General features: G+C 32.2%; 1 long non-coding RNA gene across 1 annotated transcript; it reads right to left on the minus strand.

The window, feature by feature from the left end:
* Positions 1–5,195: 5,195 nt before the first annotated feature.
* On the minus strand, positions 5,196–7,338 carry LOC149516001 (uncharacterized). Its single transcript, XR_016346674.1, has 4 exons — positions 6,984–7,338; positions 6,287–6,368; positions 6,051–6,152; positions 5,196–5,315 (listed from the first exon to the last, which is right to left on the minus strand). It is a non-coding gene; the product is annotated as an uncharacterized LOC149516001 (long non-coding RNA).
* Positions 7,339–8,123: the final 785 nt, after the last annotated feature.

Raw genomic sequence — 8,123 nt, forward strand, 5'->3', positions numbered from 1 at the left:
TAAGGCCTATAACAGGATCGAGTGGGTTTATTTGGGAAGAATGTTGATGAAACTGGGTTTCTCCGCGAAATGGATTACATGGATAATGACATGTGTACGTAGTGTTACTTATTCGGTAATGATCAATGGAGATCCAAGTGGTAGGATTATTCCGACAAGAGGACTCAGGCAAGGGGATCCATTATCCCCATATCTATTCTTGTCGTGCGTGGAAACACTGTCTAGCTTACTCAATCAAGCTAAGCTGAGAGGAGAAATTAGAGGAGTGGCAGTAGCTAAGATGGCACCAAAAGTTTCTCATATGCTGTTTGCTGACGACAGTATATTATTTCTCAAGGTAAATGAATTAGAGGGGCAAGCAATTCTTGAACTACTCCGCAAGTAGGAGGAAGCATCAGGACGAGTAGTGAATGTTGGGAAATCAGCAGTACTGTTTAGCTCTAACACATGTGTACAAGTACAGAATGATGTTAAGGCATGCTTGGGGATTAATAAAGACTTGACCAAAGACCTTTATCTTGGCATGCCAGTCCTACTTGGAAGATCAAAGAAAAGAGTTTTTCAGAGGATAAAAGACAAGGTATGGCAACGATTACAAGGCTGGAAAGGGAGAACATTGCCATATTCTAATAAGTAGTGTTGCTCAATCTATTGCTACATATTATATGAGCTGTTTCTTACTTCCCAAGTGTTTAGTGCATGAATTAAATATGATCATTGCACAATTTTGTTTGGGTGGCAATGAAGACCAGAGATGTATGCATTGGAAAAGCTGGGAATCTTTGTGTGTTTCAAAGCTGGATGGTGGGATAGAGTTCCAAGATTTTGAAGCCTTCAACCTTGCAATGCTAGCAAAGCAATGCTGACGCCTAATACAATATGGCTCCTCGCTGGGTTATCAGGTCCTCAAAGCAAAGCACTTCAACAAGGGAATGCTGCTAAATGCGGTTATACGGCCTAATACTTTTTATGCATAGAAAAGCCTTATGACAAGGGAAGAAGTTTTAGTAGTGGGATCAATGTGGAGGGTAGGGGATGGAGAATAGGTTGATATATGGAGAGACAAGTGGATTAATAAAGCACCTGGTTACACACTGATTTGCCCTTCTGAATATACTGGTCATCCGTTGAAGGTTGCAACTCTGATTGATAGCACCACACGAATGTGGAAGGAGGAAATAATTAGCTCTTCATTCAGTGAAGAAGATGGTAACATCATTCTTAACATGCCTTTGAGTAGACAAGCTATACTAGAGAGATTGATATGGAATGATTCGCAACTGGGAATTTTCACAGTGAGATCAGCCTATCATGTAGCTAGGCAAGTGTTGAGAAAAGAACAAGCAGAAAGAGAGCTGAGGTCTCCGCTCTAGCAAATACTTTGGAAGGCGAAAGTGCTACCAAAGGGGAAAATCTTTATGTGGAGGTTATTATGGGGTATTCTACCAGCAAAAGAAGCATTGCGAGCTTGAGGAGTGGAAGTGGAAGGAAGCTGTTGTGTTTGTGGAGTGGAAAACGAAACAGGGTTCCGTGTTTTCTTCGACTGTGTGTTCAGCCGTACAGTATGGAAGGAGATGAGTGCGTGGATGCCAACTTTCTTGAAGAGGTGGGCCTTGTCTGAACAGTTCTGGCTTGATGTCGTAATCAAAGCTAAGCAAGAATATCATATAGAAATTTGTATGTATGTTTTATGGCTTATTTGGTGGAACCGAAACCAATGTCTTCATTATGCCAGTTGTAATACTGTTAAAGTCATAACTAACAAAGCCGTAAGGATACAAGAGGACACGAGAGGGACGGTAGGCTCAGGCAGCTACGAACAAAGGGCTCGAACCATGCAAAGCTAGAGACCAGCTGAAGCCTTTGAGGTCAAGATAAATGTGGATGCTGCTATTGACTCTGCAAACAAAAGGGCAGGATTGGGGATGGTTATTCGTAATCACAGGGAACATGTGCTGCTGAGTGGCGTAACTAAGGTGACTCAAGTATACAGTCTTTTACATGCAGAAATGAAAGCCATATGGTTTAGTTGGAGTGTAGCAAGGGAAAAGGGATATGATTCCGTGATAGTAGAATCGGATTCAAGGTTAGCTGTAGATGAAATAAAAAAGGGAGCTGTTTCTTTGTAGGATGGGGTAGGGATAATTATGGACATCTTATTATTAGCATCACGGTGTAGAGAGAGTGATGCAGTGTATGGGAGTTGAGACATAAACCCATTGGCACATAACATGGCGAAAGTACCTTGTCCTGTTGGTTGTAAGCGTCTTTGGGAGGGCTGTTGACCTGATTGTATTGCAAACATAGATGCTGATTTTTCTTAATGAATGAGATTCTTCTATATATATATATATATATATAAAGATTCCAAATCATATTCACTATTGTTAATACAAGGTTGACTTTAAGTATAGTTGGAAGAACAAGTGCTTAACTTCAAAGTTCAAATCATTTTTTTTATGGGTTTTTTTTGTCTCTCAAAACTGTCATTATAATTGATTATGTTGAACTCCAAATTGAGAATAGAACTCTGAAATTATAAGAGAGAAAACAAGCGATTAAGAATAAAGTTAATAGGTGTTCTTTACGTTTAGACTCTAACATTTAAGTTAAAGGTCAAAATAAGTCAGGTTAGAAGGAGAAAAAAATAAAATAAAAAATCAGATAAATAAATAATGTCTAGATAATTTTATTTATAAATTAAAGGTGAAAGGTTTATGATTAAATTAGTGACGTAATTGAATTGATATAACTGTATATATCAAGTAAGCATAACATGTTAAATTTATCCAAAATTTAAAAATGTTTTGACTGTCTGTTGATAATCTCTAATGAAAAAAATATTAATTTATTTTTTGAATCAAAAAATATTTTAAACCCAAAAACACTCATAACAATGATGATAAATAATTTTTTTTGAAAAAGGATATCATAAAATTCATAAGAAATTTTCTGCCAAGCATTTTTTTATTAGTTTGCTATTATATTACGACGAAATTGTATTTCAATTTCGTTAAATATTGTTAAGGTGTTTTCAAGTTTATTGATTTTTGCATTCCAAATTCAACAATCAACTAAATTGAAAACATAATGACAAAAATCAATAAAAATAAAGTACAATGACAATTTTTAATAAAATTAAAATATAATGACAAAATTCAATATTGAATCATAATAGAAAAATTGACTTTAATCCATTTTATTTATAAAATCAAGCAAAAGACTTATGCTCCTTCTAATGCACTGATGCGAGGTTATAAGATATGTCATATCTTAGCATCAAATTTGTCTTAAATTAGAAAAAATAGTAATATAAAAAAGAATGAATTATAAGCAAATATTAAAGTAAACAAATGATATCTGGCCAAAAAAAAGAGGATAAACAAGTGATAAGTATAACTACCAACTATGAGACAGTTGTCTCAAAATGATATAGGATACGTCTCTCTCCCATTTGGAATTTTTTTAAACCGAAATTACATATTATAAATCTCCAACTTATCGTCTTATATCAAGGATAAAAAATAATCAATCTCCCCCCCCCCCCTTTTTTTTTTTTCCTTTTTTGGGGTTAAGTTTTAATTCTAATCCAATAATAGCAACCAAAAGTCCGGCAAGATGATGATGTCTCTAAGCTCAGCAAGATATTTGTCCTTTTTTTTTCATTTATATTATATTATATTATATTATATTATATATATATATATATATATATACATATATATATATATAAGATTAACAATGATTCAAAAAAAAAAAAAATTGGGAAGTTTTTAGGAATCCAAGCATGGAAAGGAATCAAAGAGTCTAAAAGTTTCTAGACTTTTTTATCACGTTAATATATATTTAGTTTTAGTTAAAATTAAAGTTTTAAAAATATGTTTGGTATATAAAATTATGATAAGATAAAAAAATAATATTAAAAATAGAATTATATTAAATAATATTATCTTATCTTATGTTTAATGTGTATAGCATGATGATGGAATAATTTATTTATTGATAAAAATTATCTCTTTTTAAAATATATATAATTTAAATTATTGATATAATACTACAAAAAATATGATTTTTACCTACAAATTTTTCATCGGTAAAGTCAATTTTTCATCGGTAATACCTTTATTGATGGAAAATTTTCGTTACTATTAAACAAATCAATAATATTTTTCTATTGGTAAAAGTTAGTTTCCATCAATAATTATTGATGAAATTTATTGACAAAATTTCGACAAAATTTATTGACACATCAGTAAAAAGTCTGTCGATAATTACCTATGAAAATCCATCATTAAATCCATTGTTAAAAAGTCAATTTTATCAACTAAAAAATTCATCGATAAAAAGCCATCGATAATCCATCGATAATTGATGAAAAACGATCACTAAATTGTGATTTTTTATCGGAAATCTATCAATAAAATTATAATTTCTTCAATAATTTGATTAATTTCATTTATAATTATTTAAAAAACCTATAAAATAAAATTTAAACATATGTAATTATTTAAAAAGCTTATTATTTTTATTATTATTAATAAAAATAAAATTCACATATCGAAAAGCAAGTTCATGAATTTATACATCGCAATTGCGCATCAATGCTCAAAAAATTCAATAAATTTTCATTTGACACTTATTAATTTGAAAAATTCAAAGATAAACATTGAAACTAGCTAAAGACAATATGCAGAGAGCAATAGAAATTCCTCGTGTTAGAGAAGGATCACCTCATTTCCTATGTGTGATCATATAGGTCCAGGGAAAGTATCATTCTCCCTTTGCTCATTCCACCTCTCAACCTGAGCAATTTGAGCAACATCCAAAATATTAAAACGAGGAACACAAGTCTACTAATCAATAGAAAAAAGTACATATGCAAAAGTCTATAGTTCTTAACATAAAACATTATAAAATATTCGATGTGAAAAAAATAAAAAAAACACCTATAATTTACTTATGCTCTTAATGTTATAAGATAATTTATTTTTTATTTATAATTATTTATTACGCATCATATAAATCATAGATTATGTCAGAAGCTTTATGAATGATGACATGACATAAATAAGGAATACTTACGGTTGTGAACAACAAAACTTGGTACTAGAAACCAAAAAATAAGCACATGATAATAAAGTTTATACAAAATATAGTTATATATAGCATAAATTCCATTTCAACAAGACACTCTCGTTTACTTATGATAATATAAAAAACTAGGTACACTCACCCATTCGCCAGGACAAAAAGATCAATAGTATGTGGCAAATCTCTCACATTCATTAGACTCTTCACCCTTTGCTGCCAAGTATCTGTAGGTGATTTTAAGATTAAAAATTAATAAAACAAATTACATTTCACATTAATAATTAAATAAAATTCATATAGGTAGAGAAGCAATCAATAGGATAAGAGGTAAAAGAATATTCTCAATTGTGCATCAAACAATGATAGTCAGACAACCCAAAAAATGATTGAAAAATCACTCACGCCACTATCAAAATGGGCCCAAAATCAGCTTTGAAATGATATTCTCATCCCATCAACCATGACAATTGGGCAATGTCACCTTCGAAAGTCTATTTACAGTAACACCAAGACAACGTGATGACCAAAATGCAAAAAACCTGGCCCAAAAGCACAGTAGTTGCTTTATGTTGCAGACAACAGGTACAAATCTAGAAAGAAGAGTATTGGGTATAGAAACTTGTTCCTTAGTGACATTTTATGCTTCAGATTAAAAAGCCTTGCAAAAACAAGAAATCCAATCAAACTATAGAACTACTTAAAATGTAATGTCATCCCATAAAGCTACTTTTTGCAGAGAACTTTTAATTTTAACTACATAAACTAAATGTTATATGCATCAATAGAATATCAATTTATATTCATCATAAGCTCATCATCATCTAAATGTGGTCAAATTCAAAAGTCTTATTCTTTGTCATCAAGATAAAAAAAAAAAAAAAAACCATGTGAATCATATAAAAACATAGTTTTGTAGAAGTTCTACGCATGCACCAGCTCAAGTACATAGTTCATCTGACCTTTTCACCTTGAGACTCATGATTTAAACTTAACCTTGCTCTTTTGATCCATTGGCTTTTCATTTTTCTCAGGAAGCTCCGCAAACTCGAAGACTAGAAAATCTATCCAAAAATGGAAGAGAAATTCATAAGAATCTTTCAGAAGATATGAGGATTTGTGAAAACATATAATAGTGCCAATGCATAATATGAATCAGAAGTAAAGGGTATGTATAAGGGTGTAAATAAGCAATTACTTGTTGATATAATGCTCTCGCCAAGGGCAACAATAGCACCGGGAGGGCTCATGAAACAACTCTTCGGTGCTGTCGTTTGAAACTAAACCAACAGAAACAAAAGGACTCATTACAAGACTCATCAAAGCAATGGTTATAATATACTACATTTAACTATCAAAGTTAAAAAACAGTTTTTTTTCAATAATTAATAGCAAAGAAAAAAACAACTAAGACTACAAAATTTACTCAACAATCTTGATTCTCAGCAAGTTCTACTCTTTCAAATTTGTTGACTTTACTATCGATGTCCAGAAATAAGCATCAAAATTTTCCTTTAGCTGTAATCAAACAAATGAAAAAAATTTTAGTTATTTTATTATTTAATTATTAATTAGTGCTTATAATTATTTAATGAAAATATTAACCCAATTAGTACTCTGAAGCATTTGACTCTGTGAAAATTAGACCAAGTAGACCATTTTTATGTCATCTTTCAGCCATAATTACCTTATATCTTCTTGTCTATATTTACATAAATACTACTTCAAGAAAGCTTAGAAAATTGCATAATTAAGCTTCCGCTTCAAATCAAGTTCTGCCGTTTAACTACTATCTTGCAAAAAGTTTCTGTTGCCAGTAATTTTGTTTTGAAGTTGAATGTCCGAACTATATCTTGGCTATATCAAAATCAACAAGCCAAGTAATAAAACTACACCTTGGCAGAGAAGATGAGTTCCAAACAAGCTGAAGGGCCAGCGGTCACGAGGTCACGGGCAGCCACAGGTTGAAGGCTTCATGACCTTACGGGCTCAGGGGCTCAAGGGGTCACGGCACAACTTGGCAGGGCAGCAGTCACGATTCTTTTCTTTGCAATCATTCAATGATCAGGACACTGATGCTTCATTTTTACCCTTTAACCATTGATCCAATTTGAGTATTTGATACTAGTTAAGCAATTTTTTTAGCCTTAGTGCGCAAAGCACCGATTTCTACATTTACAAACCAAAGTATTTCAAGATTTAGAATATAGAGTAATTCAAGAAAAGGACAATGCCAAGTCTTATAAAGAGCATATAATCTTGAATGAATCAAATACCATAATTAAAACCATAAAAATACAATTGATAATCACTGATAATGTTAGTTTCAGCCATTCAATTAATAGAAAACAAAATTTCAAGTTCAGACAATTGAAAACTTACTTGCAAAAATAGCACGTAATTTTTTTTCTCTTACCCAAAAATAGCAACTAATATCTAACTCAATATTGCAAAAATAACTCTAAATCAACAAGCCAACAAGAGAAATCTTACCTTAGTAGAAAAGATGAATTCCGAATAAGCTGAAGGGTCGGCGGTCATGGGAAGGAGCGAAAGCGGGTGGTAGTCGTGGCCAGCTTTCTAATATTCCAGGGCGTCACGAGCTCGGGCTCAAGGCAGAAGGGAATGGTTAAGCAGTCACGACAGGGAACGTCAAGGCACGGCTAGGAGGAGAAGGCGGCATGGCACGGGAGAGAAGGGAAGAAAGAGAAAAAGGAAGAGAAAGATTTGGGGATTGGATCAGAGAAGAAGAGAAAGGGGGAAGGAAAATTTTTGATATAATAGCCTTCACCAACGGAAATTAATATAACCACTGATGAAATTTCCGTCGCTATTTCAAAATTTTTCAGCTATAAAGATGGATTACCGACGGAATCCATCCCTAATTGAGATTTTTACCGATGAATTTCGTCAGTAATACATCGCTAATAACAAGTCCCTCCATTTTTAATTCAAAAAATATTTTTTTTATTTTTTAGAAACTAATATTTTTTAGCGATGAAAATAATCCATCGCAAATATATTGATAAAATTCC

This window comes from Durio zibethinus, chromosome 11 (assembly GCF_047325235.1).
Source record: "Durio zibethinus cultivar Kanyao isolate XHJ-2024 chromosome 11, ASM4732523v1, whole genome shotgun sequence".
Lineage (NCBI taxonomy): Eukaryota > Viridiplantae > Streptophyta > Magnoliopsida > Malvales > Malvaceae > Durio > Durio zibethinus.